We start from the raw sequence: 16,264 nt of genomic DNA, 5'->3' as shown, positions 1-16,264 counted from the left end.
GCATGACTCACCCCCAAAAGCAGCAATGCAACAGACATATCATTCCTCCCCTCTGGAATTATCCTTGTCCGCAAGGATAAAGGCAGGGTAAGTCTTCAAAAAATGCCAACGATTCTCCCAGGTTGCATCCTCAATTGGCGCCCCAATCCATTTAACCAAAATCTCGGTTTTGGGGCGGTAACGTCCTTTTTGAACAATACGGGTGTCCAACACGGCTTCAGGTTGAGGAAGGATCTCGGATGTGTCCGAAACTGGCAGAAGTTGATGGGAAGCCATGTTGATGGGACCGTCAAGTTTCTTGAGAAGACTGACATGAAAAACATTGTGGATTTGGGAACCCTCTGGCAGCTCGAGCTTGTACGCCACTGGACCAATTCTAGCAAGAACCTTATAAGGACCAAAGAACCGAGGTGAGAGCTTCATAGAGCTGCGAAAAGCCACTGATTTCTGCCGGTATGGTTGGAGTTTGAGGTACACAAAATCACCGACCTCAAAAACAAGCTCTCGTCGATGTCGGTCAGCCTGGGATTTCATTCGGTCACGAGCGACAGTCAAGTTACGACGCAATGCACTAAGGATGTCATCTCGGTTGCGCAAGAGGTCGTCAACGGCCTGAACTTTTGTTGTCCCTGGAATGTAGGAAAGTAAAGTGGGTAGAGGTACCCCGTACACGGCCTCGAAAGGGGAAATTTTGGTGGACGAGTGAGTGGAAGTGTTGTAGCTATATTCAGCCCATGCAACCAAGTCCATCCATTTTCTTGGCTGCCCATGTGTGAAGCATCGAAGATACTGCTCGAGCGTGCGATTAACCACCTCCATTTGACCATCAGTTTGTGGGTGACAACTAGAACTCATGCAAAGAGCTGTACCTTGGATCTGAAATAAAGTTTTCCAAAATAAACTCATAAAGATTTTATCTCGGTCACTTACAATGGATGCTGGAATGCCATAAAGTCGAACAATTTGTTCGATAAAGGCTTTAGCCACAGTGATGGCAGTAAAGGGGTGCATGAGTGGAATAAAATGTGCATATTTGGTCAAGCGATCCACGACCACCATGATGACAGTTTTACCGTGGGACAGCGACAACCCTTCTACGAAATCCATGGAAATGTCAGTCCATACTTTGGCTGGTATTGGCAATGGTTGTAATAGGCCAGCGGGTCGCAAGCAATTAGATTTGCATCGTTGACAGACATCGCAATTTTTGATGAATTCCTTGATTGCAGTTCGCATGTGAGGCCAAGTAAAGCTTGCTTTGATGCGGCTCAATGTTTTATGATAGCCAAAGTGTCCACCACTTGGTGACGAGTGATGTGTTAACAAAATTGCTGGAAGTAGTGGCGAAGTAGGACTTAAATAGATGCACTCTCCTTTGAAAAGAACCCCATCACGTAAAAAGTACTGCGGCTGGAGGTGTGATGGAATTGATTCTAGTAATTGATTATAAAATGGATCGTTGGCTACCTCACATTGGAGTGTAGCCCACCAATCGGCAACGGGCAGGGACACGGCGAGGAACTCTAGTTCTCCAACCCGTGAGAGAGCATCCGCACCACAATTCTCCCTTCCTTTCTTGTACTCAATGATATAATCATAGCCAAGGATCTTCGGTAACCACCGTGTTTGTGCCGGTGTCGTGATCCGTTGCTCTAGCAAATATTTTAAACTCCTCTGATCCGTCCGGACAATGAAAGGTTTACCGATTAAATATGGTCTCCACTTGCAGATGGCCTTCACTATTGCTAGCATCTCCTTCTCGTAGGTCGATAGAGCTAAGGCCGAAGGTTTGAGAGCTTCACTGAAGTAGGCTATGGGTTAGTCTTGTTGTGACAAAATAGCCCCGATGCCCACCCCACAAGCATCGCATTCAATCACAAAGGATTGTGAAAAATATGGTAAACGTAGGACTGGAGGAGATGTGAGGGCTTGTTTGAGTTGTGAGAAAGCGGCGGCGGCCTCAGAAGTCCAATGGAACCCATCTTTGGATAATAAGCGAGTGAGAGGCGCAGCTATCCCTCCAAAACCACTAATAAATTTTCGGTAGTATCTGGCTAAGCCAAGGAAGCCACGAACACCTCGGGTGGAAATGGGAGTTGGCCACTCGAGAACTGAACTAATTTTGCCGGGATCAACGGCCACCCCTGCAAATGAAATGAGGTGTCCCAAATATGCCACCTGTAACACGCCAAAACAACATTTAGATTGTTTAGCAAACAACTGATTGCTGGATAAAACAAGAAGGACTGCACGGAGGTGCCCGAGGTGATCAACCCAATTTTTGTTGTACACCAAGATGTCATCAAAGAAGACCAGAACAAATTTCCTCAAGTAAGGTCGTAGCAAGTCGTTCATCAAACTTTGGAAGGTGGAGGGGGCATTTGTAAGGCCGAAGGGCATAACAACAAATTCGTAATGTCCGTCATGCGTGCGAAAAGCAGTTTTGTATATATCAGCCTCTTGAACCCGTATTTGATGATATCCGGCGCGGAGGTCAAGTTTTGAAAAATACCTGGACCCGTGTAATTCGTCGAGGAGTTCATCTATGACCGGGATTGGGTACTTATCTTTGATTGTAATATTGTTGAGAGCTAGATAATCAACACAAAACCGCCAACCTCCATTCGCTTTTTTGACGAGCAATACCGGTGAAGAAAATGGGCTGGTACTGGGTCAAGAAATTCCTTCACCATCCTTTCAATTTCTACTTTTTGATAATAAGGGTATCGGTAGGGTCGGACGCTCACTGGTTCTTGATTTGGTTGTAATGGTATGTGGTGATCATGGGTTCGTATTGGTGGCGAGGTATTGGGGACGGCAAAGACATGCTCAAACTCAGTGAGGATTTGGGCGAGGTCGGCGGGGTGGTCCTTGTCTGAAGTTGGTTCATGGCTTGGAATGATTTGAAAGACTAAGGCTATGCCATTGAGGTGGAGTAGTTCCTTATCACTCAAGGCAGTGGGTGTAGGTTGCTTAAGGCCTTGAAACATACAAGATTTTCCTCCTTGCTGGAAGGACATTGTGAGACGGCTGTAATCAGTCTCAATCGGACCCAGGGTGGCCAACCACTGAACTCCCAAGACCACTTGACAGGCCACTGCAGGTAGAACATAAAAATCTGCTTGAATTGGAAAGTCTTGGACGAGGAGGGTGAGCCCAAGGGATTGTCCATCGCAGTCGATTTTGTCCCGATTGGCCACCATTACTTGCAACTTCTGATCGCGAGCAACGGGCAACCCGAATTTCGTGACTATGGCTTGATCAATGAAATTGTGGGTGCTTCCCTGTCAATGAGGACAGTCACTGCTTTATTTTGTAATTTGCCTACCACCCGGAATGTTTGAGGATGTGTCATCCTAGCTATTGCATGGAATGAGATTTCGGGTAGGAGCTCGGCCATTTCGGGTTCTTCGGGAGGGTCCATGGCAATGGTAGGTTCGAGGATTGGTGACTCTTCAATCATAAACAACTGGGGTCTTTGACAGCGGTGACCCGGAGTGAATTTCTCATCACAATAATAGCACAGCCCTTTTTCGCGCCATTCGCGTGCCTCTTGACTAGTAATTAGTCGGACTAGAACTGGAGCATTGGCCGAGGTTTGACCCACCTTCGATGTGGGTGGGGGTCCTAGAACACCGGCTGTGTTGTTTGGAGAAGACCGTGGGGTGAAGGCTGCCACTTGAGGACGGAAGGAGCTATTCCCTTTTTTTTGTAGAGCATTGCGCTCTTCAATTAGCCGTGCCGCTCCAATGGTGTCGGCCAAGGTGCAGGGTTGCTTGAGTTTGACATCCAGGCGTATGTCGTCACGGAGTCCAGCAATGAAACACCCAATCAAGTAATTTTCGGGCAACCCATCAACACGATGTGAGAGCATCTCGAAGGCTTCTTGATAGGTAGTCACTGTCGAAGTTTGTTTGAGGCGGGTCAAGGCTTCTGAGGGATCCTCATAATCGGTGGGACCGAAGCGGAGCAAAAGGGCCTTGGTTAGCTCGTTCCAAGTTAATGGACCTCTGAACTTGGTTAGCCATCGAAGCCACTGGAGAGCTATGCCTTTGAGGTGAAAAGAAGCGAGCTGAACTTGTTGGTCAGGAGCAACACTCTTGAAATCTAAGTATTGTTCAGCCTTAAAGATCCAGCCCGTCGGATCGTCTCCGTTGAATTTAGGAAATGATAGCTTCAAGTGTGTGTGGTTTCGATCTGGGCTGTTGTTGCGATTTCGGTCTGGAGTGTTGTGGGTAGTGGAAAGAGGTTGGTTATGAGAGGTTTCGGCTGGGGCAAATGGGTTATCGATGGAAGGCGTGTTTTGCGAGACTCGCATGGTCTGGAGTTCTGTCAAAACAGTTTGGAGGGTGCCGTGGATTTGGTCGAAGTTGGATTCGTGACGAGCTAATGCTTCGTTGACTTCACTGCGAAACTCAGCGTTGCTTTTGGCCCGCATATCCATGTAACCTGGCTCTGATACCAAATAATATGAATTTTGTATAAGAGGAGAACAGAGGCTTAGGAGAACAGAGACTGGAGTAAGAGAGAGAGGTTTTTTTGAGACTATAACTAACTGCCTTCTTATTCCAAAAGTTCCCAGGCCATTCATAAGGCAAATGAGAACCACCCACTACAAGATGTAACAATCATAAATAAAAACGTGGCACGAATTGTGGAAGCATAGGCAACCATTACAACCATTATTGAAAATAATCTACAACTAATTCCTATTCTGGAGGCAGCAGTTCAGCAGTTCCTACCTTAGTTGCAGGAATCGTCCTAATAGGTGACGAATCTTCCTCCGCGTTTCTTAGAAAGAAAAGTGTAGGAATCGCGTTTCTGTAGAGAGAGAAACGCGATCCTAGCCAAGATGGGATCGTTGGTGAAGAAGAACAAAAACCCTAACTTGTTGGTGTCAGATACGGCGAGGAGAGAGAGACAGAGGAGAGAGTGTGTGAAGGAAGAGAGTGAGAAGACAAACCTTCGTCGAACCTCCAGTCGTCTTCGCCCTCACGATCTGCTCGCGATCGCCTTCGATCGTCATCGCCATGGCCATCGCGATCGTGCTCACCTCCTGCTGCTTCTTCTTCTTCTCTCTCTCTTTCTTTCTTGTCGATCTGCGTCGTCTTCCCCCTCCCGTTTCTAACATATAATAAATAATATAATTTGTTATATAATGATAATTATATAATAAATAATATAATTTGTTATATAAATAATATAATTTGTTATATAATAATATAATAAATCTAATTAAATCAAATATAATAAAAAAAATCTAATAAGATTTATAAAATAAATCATTATTTTACTATTTTTTATTATTTTACTAGTTTTTAACATATTTTATTATTTTACTATTTTTTATTTATAATATATATCAATTAAAAATTAAAAATTAAAAATATATATAAATAAATTAAAAATATTATCTATAAAAATAATATCTAAGATAAAAATAATAAATATATTTAAAAATAATTATTTAACTCACCTTTATATAATAAATATATTTTAAAAATAACTATTAAAAATATATATATATATATATATTATCGCTTCCCGAGGCGCTCCCAACCTAAGAAACTTCTATCCTCTCCCGCTCCCGCTCCCGCTTCGTGCAACTAAGGTTCCTATTCTCATGCTAAGTCCTATTCTCATGCACAACCCACTCCCAAAAGCAGCAATGCAACGGACATATCAAAAAATGTCTATTTTAGATTTATATAGGAGGTTTTACGTTGGAGACTTTAGGTTGCATTTGGACTAATGAATTTACAATAAAACGATATGAACACTAATAATTCAGGGAGAATAGTTAAAATTTAGATATGACAGTTTATATATGGAGGGGTGACCATTGGTTCAATGGTAAAACCTGACCTAAATTGAGAGCTTCACTGTGAGGGTGTATGAAGGATTTAAATCCTTCCTACTAAAGGTTACAAAGATCATAATATATACATATATATATATTTAATATTATCTTCCCTTCTAATTTTTTAATCTATCTATAAATATATAGGCTATTACTGGGAGACTATGAATGGTTTGTTTCGTAAGAAGCAATTAGGAAAGCATTTGCAGCTAATGCTAGCAAATTCACAATTCCCAAGTGATCATAATTGTGTTCAAACACTATAATTTACACTGTTTTCTGTGTAAAATGTGCAGATATTGGGACCTCAACTGGAGCTTGCCAGGAGGGCAAGATAGATATCAATAGTATGATTTTTATTTTGAATATGTTCTCCTCTGTTTCGCACTAATGCTCCATTTGTTTCAAGAAAAATATTTTACGGAATTTCTAACGTTTAGTATAGCAGAAAAATGAGAGAGAACTGAAAATGTTTTCCATGATTATTCCAAAATAGCTTATTTTGGTGAAATACGTGTTTCACTTTTCCGGACTAGGTCTTGCCAACAATATCCCCACCGCCCCCATCCCCTGCCACAACCATCGTTGCCAACACTGCCACTGCCACTAGCTCATCAGTTCCAAGGTTGCAACCAAACATAAACAAATGTTTTTCATGTGAGACGTTTTCCAGAAAATATTTCAACACCATCACCTTTATCACCACCACAGCCCCTATTGCAACCATCGTTGCCACCACCACCACTGCCGCTTCAGTTTTTGGGATGCAACCAAATATAAGAAAAACATTTTTCAGAAAAGATTTTAGAAAAAGATTTTTTGACAAAACAAACGGAGCATAAGAAAACTCCAAGAGTAGGAAATGTTAACAAGAAGCTGAAACATAATCCCTTTTACTACACAGCCTCAAAGGATCTAACTACAGTGTGATACACACGAGTAATGAGAAGTTGGAGCTCTCTTTCAGAAGTACTTATGATCCTTCAACCCCAGGCATCAGACTTCCGCTCAGTGTTGACTTAAGGTCTAGTCTCTATATTCCCCCAAATTCAGTCAATAAATTGCTCCCAAATTCAACTTATACTGTCTAAAATGTTTTGTATTGTCCAGGTACATTATGAGGAGTGGTGTTTCAGGCTTCTATTGCTACGCAATATACGAGCGTCCTCCAGGGTGTCGTGCCTTTGATCTTGCTCAAACAAGAATGGTGTTCAAGTTGCGACGAGAAAAGTAAAATGAAGTCTCCTAAGTGAATTTCAGAACTCTCTGGTGTTTTTAAGTGTACATTGACACCAAAAGACTGAAGCAGGTTTCATTATATGGCAATTTCGGATGAAAAGCAGAGGATTATGCCAATGCCAGAGGATATACTCCCAGATAGAAGCAAACAGCTAATTGTACCTGAATCAGTTTTGCTAACAAATCCCATTAATCCAGATCTCAAAGGCGAGGTGAATAATCTTATCCCAAATGTGTGCTATTACATACATGTGTGTGCATAAACAAGCATGTATTATGATTGAAGAACAAAATTTCGAAAACAAAACAGCCAAAACAATTCTGTTTCCTAGGAAACCGAAATGAAACATATGTCGAATATCAAAATTTCAATTTTTCTACTGAAAACCTACTGAAACACCACAAAAATACCAAAACAAGAAGTTATTTCGACACCTGTTAATAATATCCAAAAATGGTCTTCTATTTACAATTTTTTTGGGGGGTAACAAAAAAATATTCAAGAAAAAAGGAAAATTTAGAATTTATAAGAGAATATAAGAAACTAAAAAGGTAGAAAGAAGAAGAGGAGATTATGGAGTATATGAAGAGGAAACTAAATGGTCTTCTTTTCTTTTTTTCATCCTCAAGAAATTTTCTTTTGTAAATGACACAAATTTTCATTTGTAACTTCTAATATTCATAAACTTCAACATGTTCAATTGTTTAGTTATTGAGCATGTATAGGTTTTAGTCTCTCTTCTTCTTTTTTTTCCCCAAACGTTTTTCATACGTTTACAATATTTTTTGTCATTTTCCTGTTGTTTCTGAAACATTTCCATTTCTAAACTAACTAAAACAACATAGAGAAATGAAATTTGATCCTTGAATATGACCTTAATTGCCAACAAGAAAAATTAACCAACAAGGAACTTGCCTGTCTTGTATGTGGATGAGTGCAGGTTGACGATAAGTATCAGTACTCAATGGACAACAAAGACAGTGGAGTGCATGGCTGGATAAGTTCTGGTCCATATGTTGGGTTCTGGATCATCTTTCCGAGCCATGAGTTTCGCAATGGTGGTCCAACTAAGCAAATCTCACTGCCCACACTGGTCCAGCCTGCCTTGCTGTAACTCTCCTCTGCTAAGCTGCAAATCGTATTACAAATTTGATATGTATAAAAATAAACCATGAATTACTTTAGGTTAGCACCAACTTATCAATATTTTTCTCTTTGGAATCCAAAAAACTAGCTTGATAAGATGGTCAAAATTATTTCTTCAATCAACTGTGGAAAGATTCAAAGCTTCACAACTTGGTTATATTCTAAAACGACATCATTAAACAGAAAGATGTAACAGGCTAAATGAATGTTCTTGAATTTTTAATGTAACAGATGTTTCATGGAACTCATTATATTGGGGTTGATATATTAGCTCATTTTGAAGGGGGAGAGACATGGAGGAAAGTCTTTGGCCCCTTCTTCGTGTACCTCAATTCGACACCACATGTATCAAATGCACACAACTTATGGATAGATGCAAAAAAACAGGTACTATATCATTGGCATCACAACACAATATGACCATATATGTGATTGTTAAGAATTATCCACTAATCAACTTAAATAACAAGAACTATCATTTATAATGTATATTAAAGGCATTATCTGTAGGATTTGTTAATGGGTTTTGTTTTCATGGTTGACTCATCCTAGAGGCTGTTTCAAGAATCGTTATGGCCATATGATTTTGTATCATCGCCCTATTATCTTACTGCTAATGAGCGTGGCTCAGCTTCAGGACGACTGTTTGTCCAGGACAGCTAATGAACATAATTCCTCCTAGGATTGATGGTATGGCAACATGTAAGTCTTGGATTGATTTGTTGTTTATTTGCATTGTGAACACATAAGTACAGGTTTGTTTCTGGTTCTCTTGTCCCGGCAATATATGCATATGTTGGTCTATCAGCTGCAAGAACTGAAGGATCCTGGCAAACAGAGAACAAGGTGAGAACTTTCGGCTCTGTTTGTTTGTATTTTCAAATTAACTTTCAACACGTGAACTCCCGCTTCACGTTTGGATAGGACATTCAAAATACAATTCCGCGTGTTAATTCAAATTACAGTTTGAAAACCCGTTTGACAGCTTGTACTTCAGTTCTCTACTTTTAACGTTTCTGCCTTCTTCCTCTTTTGATCTGAAAAGCTTCCATGTCCTTCTCCATCGTCTCTGAAAATTTCACGTGAACCTCATCTTTCTTTCTCTTTTGATCGGAAAAGCTTCCATGTCCTTCTCCATCGTCTCTGAAAATTTAACGTGAACCTCATATTTCTTCTCTGTATCATGTAAACCTCATATTTCTTCTCTGTATCATGTGAACCTCATATTTCTTCTCTGAAAAGCTTCCACTGAGTGGGAATTGGTGTGAGATGGGATGGCCGGCCGGATGACCGCCCGGTTGTCCCGGTCCGACTTCCTGGTGTTCGACTATCTGAAGCTACTCTGAAGGTTCAGAAGGTTCAGGTTGTTTTTTATTTTTATTTTTTACTTTTTATTTCTTATCTATTATTTTTTTATAATATTAATAATTTTTTAATAATATTACATCCGTATATTGAACAAATACTGAACAATCTGTTACGACTTTATTACTAAATTAATAACGTGTAATAAATGAGAAAAAAAATTGATAATGTTTTGTAAGGTTTACGTTATGATTTCTATTTTAAAATATTAAACTTAGTGTATTTATGTTAATTTTTATTAATATGTATTCTCAAAAGTTGTTGACTTTTAACAAAATTTTAGAAAAAAATAAAAAACGTATTGTAAAAGATGTTTGTACAGGCATAAAAAATGAATTGATAGAAAATTTAATTGACACAAAATAATTAACATAGATTTATTTTAAAATGAAAAAAAATTTGAAAAAAAAATTATTCAAAAAAATTACTGAAAAAAAATTAATTGAAAAAAAAATCAATTTTTAATTTCAATATTTTAAAAATAGTTTGGTTATTACTGTTGATAAAAAATACGGATATCGATATATGAGTTAAGTGCTTGATTATAAATTATTGATTGAATTAAGTTTTGAAAACTATTTCCAAAACACATCACCAAACAAATTTTCTTATTTCACATGTCACATCAAACTTTCAAAACTTAATTCAAAATACATCTTCAAAACACATTTCAACACTCTATTTAAAAACCATAACCAAACAAATTTTCTACACTCAAATCATAATTCCACAACACACAACCTCAAAATACAACTCATACTCTCAAATCACATTGACAAAACTCTACCAAACGCTACCTTCTTTTTTCTTCTCCAAATCGTAAGGTAAGATTTCATTCAAGTCCTTTTGCATCTCTATCAATCCCTCTGAATTATAATGTCCAAACTAAAAAATACAAAATTTTGATTGCACGTAGGATTATCAATTTTGGGTACAAACAGATTCGGATGCCAATTTTAGCATTGTGGGAGTCGAATAAATAGCGGAGTTAGATAAGCAAAGTACACTTGGAGGCCTAGGAGACAGACATTATTCGGCCCCATCCTACACGATCAGGAGGCCGAATACAATAAATAAGCCGAATAGCTATTGAATTATGGAGCCGAATAAATAAGAGGATAATGGGCGAAAAGTGGGCCAGGCCCGAGGCCCAGGAAACGAGTATAAATAGAGGAACAACAATCGAAGAAAGGTATGTGAGAACTAGTGTGCTTAACTTAAAATACAAGTAATCCAGAAAGAATAGAGACTGACTTGTCCGTCGGAATGCTAATTCCGACACCCCCGACCAGAGTGTTCATTTCTTTTCAGGTGTCTATTTGAGGATCACGAGCGTCCCCCAGGATCTGAAGAGTATTTCCAAACCACTTCCCCACAATTGGCGCCATCTGTGGGAATACCCAAGCACATCCATGGCAGGCGTGACGGAAGATCCTCCGGCAGTCACTATTGACCCTACACCGCAAGATGAAACCACTCCAAGCAATATGCTTGGGCTAGAGAATATTACCGCAAGAAGGGCCTTAAACTTCGGTTCACCATCGACATCAGCACAAGAGGCAATGCAAGCAATTATGGAGCAAGCAAAGCAAAACGAACAGAGGTTAGAGAACATGATCGCTGAGAAAGAACGTCTCCGTCAGGATTTGACCTTGGAAGTAGCGAAGTCCAAACAAGCTGTACGACAAGATCCGGAACAACCTCTGAGGGCAGGTGGTCGACGACCTCGAGCCCGACAACAGGTCACTAACAGTGACTCTGACTCATTATCCCCAGAGCCCAAAAAGAAGGGTCGACTCGAGCTACCAGTTCTTCTGAAGAGAGTGTACGTATAAGGCATATAAGCGAAGAAGAAACAGTTCAGACGAAGAAGACCAGCATGATCCCTTTGTACAACGGATCGCAAGGGCGGTCCTGTCCAAAAAGTTCAAAGCTCCGTCGTTCACTCTCTATGATGGAAAATCAGACCCCACCGATCACATCCGTCACTACAAACAAGCCATGACATTGCATGCAGACGACGAGGCCCTCATGTGCCGAATATTTCCCAACAGTTTGGGACCATTGGCTCTCAGGTGGTATTATAAACTGGAGCCGGCTTTGATCAAGAGCTTCTATCAATTACAGAAATCCTTCAGGGCCAGATTCATCACTAACGAGGTCTAGCCGAAACAAGCCGACTCTCTCTGGGCAATGCAGATCCAGCCAGGAGAAGCACTAAGAGCGTATTCAACACGCTACTAGGAGTGCTTTAATCTTATTGATGACGCTTGCAACGACTCCATGGCCATCACCGCCTTCAAAATGGGTTTGCATCCTAACAGTGCTCTCCGCAGCTCCTTGACTAGAAGACCCCCCAAAACAGTCTGGTCGTTGATGAAGAAAGTTGAGGAATACTGCAAAGTGGAGGATGACGCCTTGCAGGTTAAAGCCGGAAACGTGGCCAACAAGATGGCCCCTTCTGAAATTGCTCAGCCGATAAGTTCCGTACCGCCTCAGAGCGCCGAACCGTAGCATCGGGCTAAACGGGACAAGAGATGGGATTCTCGCCAATTGAGAGACCAATGCCCCCACCGAGCAAATGAACAACTGCAAGTCGATGGCAGGCACACAAGGCGCGCCGACAAGAAATACACAGAGTTGTCAGCGCCGATCAGCACGGTTATGTCCAAAGTCCAACACCTTCCGTTCTTCAAATGGCCGTCCAAAATGGTGGACCTCCCGAAACGAGAAGACGAGATAGGCGATGCGAATATCACAAGGATCACGGCCATGATATTGAGAGGTGTTACGCATTAAAAGATCACCTGGAGGAATTGGTACAAGATGGTCGGCTACAACAATACATCCGAAAAGGCAACTCAACCAAAGCAATAGCCTTAAGACAGGATTCCCTCCACTTGGCGTGATCCACATGATATACAGCCTACCAATGTCATCCGCGGTGCATGCGATTCAGTCAAATCCCGACCCTCAAAATCAACTCACTCCGGCTAAACAGTCCCATGAAACTGCGAGCATTGCTTTTGATGATTCAGATTTGGCCGGAGTGACACTTTCCCACATCGATCCCTTGGTGATCGAGCTACGCGTAAACCGATTCACCGTTGAACGCGTACTCATCGATCCGGGAAGCACATCCGAAGTTATGTATTACAAGACATTCACCAAACTCGGCTTCTCTGAATCGAATCTCTCTCTGGCTCCTTATCCACTATTCGGCTTCAACGCCAATCCAGAATACCCGTTGGGGAAAATCACACTACCCGTCCGAGCGGGCTCCCGAACAGTGGATGTGGAATTCTTAGTCGTCAAGCTGCCATCGCCGTATAATCTCATCATGGGACAAACTTGGTTGCATACTATGCAGGCCGTGCCAAGCACCTATCATCAGCTGTTACGCTTCCCGACAGAGCGCAACATTGAGCAAATTCGTGGCTCCCAGAAATCGGCACAAGCATGTTATCTCCTTGTTGAAAAGACGCCAAAAGAGTTGCAAGTGAATTCAATTGAGGTGCCAGATCGAGAGAGCCTCGACAATGTTGGGCGGCTCCCAAGTGAAAAGGCCACGGAAGCCCTAGATCGAGTTGAGATTGACGGCAACCCAGACAAGTTATTTATGGTCGGTGCCTTCCTGAATCAAGCCAACAGGCAGGAGCTAATTTCCTTCCTGCTCGACAACCTTGATGTATTTGCGTGGACACCATATGAGATGCCGGGTGTAGATCCGTCAGTTTCACAGCACCGTTTAAATGTTGACCCTAAATTCAAGCCGATCATTCAGAAAAGCCGGCGGTCAACCGCAGAGCACACTGCCGCCGTTGTTGAGGAGGTTGACAGGTTGCTTGACGCCGGGACAATCAGGGAAGTGACCTACCCTACCTGGCTCTCTAATACTGTGGTTGTGAAGAAGAAAAATGGGACTTGGCGAGTGTGCGTTGATTTCACGGACCTAAACAAAGCCTACCCCAAGGATTGTTTTCCCCTACCCAGAATTGACCAACTTGTAGATGCGACGGCACACCATTAGCGTGTGAGCTTCCTCGATGCTTACAGAGGCTACCATCAAATCGCCATGCATTCGGAGGACCAAGACAAAACTGCATTCCTCACCCCAAGAGAAACTTACTGCTATAAGGTTATGCCTTTTGGGTTGAAGAATGCAGGGGCAACTTACCAAAGACTGGTCACTTCCATGTTCAAGGAGCAACTTAGCCAGACTATGGAAGTGTACATTGATGACATGGTGGTCAAATCCAAAGAAGAGTAAACTCATCTAGCCGATCTGGAAGAGACATTCAGCATTTTACGCAAGTATAAAATGAAGCTGCACGCTTCTAAATGTGCGTTTGGGATCAACTCTGGCAAATTCTTAGGTTACATTGTCAACCACCGAGGAATCGAAGCCAACCCGAGGCAAATCACAACAATCTTGGAGCTCGGCTCCCCTCGTTCAGTGAAAAAGGTTCAAAAGTTGATGGAGATGGCCGCCGCACTCAACAGGTTCATCAGTCGGTCCACAAATCGCTGCCGACAATTCTTTCATACACTACGGCAAGGCAAGGCAAGGCTTTCGAATGGTCCGCCGAGTGCGAAGCCGCTTTCAATGGCCGTAAGACCTACCTCCGATCAGCACCACTCTTGACAACACCTTCGGCAGGTGACCCGCTCATTTTATATCTGGCAGTTTCCGACCGGGCCGTCAGCGCCGTACTGATAAAGGAAGAGCTGGGGGAGCAACGGCCAGTGTATTATGTGAGCAAAGCAATGGTTGACGCCGAAACACGCTATCTTCCGCTAGAAAAACTCATCCCGGCCCTAGTCATGGTGGCAAGAAAACTGATGCATTACTTCCAGGGGCATAGCATCAGGGTGCTAACAGATTATCCCCTCCGATCAGTACTACATAGTGCAAAAGCATCAGGTCATGTTTCAAAGTGGGCACTTGAACTCGGTCAGTACGATATTCAATTTCTACCTAGAACCTCAATCAAGGGACAGGTGTTTGCCGACTTTGTTGCCGAATTCACTGGGGGTCTTACCGACTCCAAGTCTGATGAAATTCGCCCGAAGTCAAACTGGAGAATTTATGTTGGGGACATTTGGCAGTTGTACTGTGATGGATCATCCAATCAACAGGGCAGTGGAGCCGGAGTAGTAATCATAGCTCCCGACGGCGCAATAATTGAGCAGGCCGTCAAGCTCGGCTTTGAAGCATCAAATAACAAAGCCGAATATGAAGCCCTTCTAACCGGTTTGCGGAATGCACATCTTCTGGGTGCTTGGCGTTTGCTTGTATTTTGCGATTCAAAACTGGTGATCAATTAGCTCAAGGGGGAGTACGCGGCAAGAAAAGACCGTATGGCGGCTTGCATGAAAACGGCTAACTCCTTGCTGGCAAAATTTGACCATCATGAATTGAATCAGATAACACGTGATCAGAACACACATGCAGATGCCCTGGCTTGCCTAGCCTCTGCCATTAACTCAGAGATTAAACGGACCATCAAAGTAGGTTTCGTCCCGGAGCCGAGCATTGGCCCCTCGGAGGAAGTTCAGGTCAATGTCATAGAATCTGGACCGAGTTGGATGGATCCCATTGCTGCATTCTTGTCTTTCGAACAGCTCCCAAAGAACAAGAAAGAAGCGCACAAGCTGTGAAACAAAGCTCTGCGATACTACTTGGATCCGCAAGGAAAGCTTTATAAAAAATTCCTTTCTGGTCCATATTTAGAATGCGTGCATCCGGACAAAGGCGAAGAGCTTCTGACTGAAATACATGAAGGCAGTTGTGGTTCCCATTCTGGCGGGTGCTCTTTGGCTCATTGAGCCGTGACACAGGGGTATTATTGGCCGACAATGAGAGCCGATACCGAATGTTACGCGAAAAAGTGTGAATAGTGCCAGAAGTTCTCTCTTTTGACCCACCTACTTGCTGAAGAGTTTAGCTCCATAACTAATCCTTGGCCGTTCGCCCAATGGGGACTTGACATCGTCAGACCACTACCTCGTGCCCCGGGTAACAAACGATTTCTAATTGTCACGACAAATTATTTTACAAAATGAGTAGAAGCGGAGGCACTAACGCACATCCGAGATACCGACGTGAAACGTTTTGTTTGGAGAAATATCATAACACGATTCGGCATGCCAAGGGCACTCATTTCAGACAACGGCACCCAGTTTGACTGTGGGGTCTACCAAGAATTGTGCAGCAAGTATGGTATTCGGCCTTACTTTTCCACGCCGGCTTATCCACAAAGCAATGGTCAAGCTGAAGCCTCTAACAAATCCATCTTAAACGGCATCAAGAAGATGCTGGAGAAAGCTAAAGGCAAATGGGTCGAAGAATTGCCGAGTGTGTTGTGGGCTCATCGAACTACGCCGAGGCAATCTACTGGGGAAATGCCATTTGCTCTATGCTTTGGAACCCAGGCAATCATACCCCTAGAGATCGGCCTCCCAATCTTGAAATCGAAAGTTTTTGATATGGGCCAAAACGACATGATGCTGGCCTTGGATTTGATTCTGATTGAAGAACGAAGAGACCGTGCCCTTGCATCCTTGGCGCGATATCAGCAGCAGCTTGCTAAGTCGTATAATCAACGTGTTCAGCTGCGCCGCTACACACTAGGGGTGTGTTTGATTGGACG

General features: G+C 42.5%; 1 protein-coding gene across 2 annotated transcripts in view; it reads right to left on the bottom strand.

Annotated features, from left to right (window-relative positions):
* Positions 1 to 16,264, bottom strand: part of LOC114259073 (uncharacterized) — a 45,711-nt gene that overhangs the window by 18,779 nt on the left and 10,668 nt on the right. The window contains exon 2 of one of the 2 annotated variants that reach the window (XR_014340770.1): positions 8,016 to 8,229. The gene's annotated coding sequence lies outside the window, so the exon portion shown is untranslated. Of the gene's footprint in view, positions 1 to 8,011; positions 8,230 to 16,264 lie in introns of both variants that reach the window. The other variant, XM_082888256.1, reaches the window with a different exon arrangement.

This window comes from Camellia sinensis, chromosome 9 (assembly GCF_055761805.1).
Source record: "Camellia sinensis isolate YWXY chromosome 9, ASM5576180v1, whole genome shotgun sequence".
Lineage (NCBI taxonomy): Eukaryota > Viridiplantae > Streptophyta > Magnoliopsida > Ericales > Theaceae > Camellia > Camellia sinensis.
The sequence above is the reverse complement of the archived record's forward strand: the minus strand, read 5'-3'. Positions and strand labels throughout refer to the sequence as shown.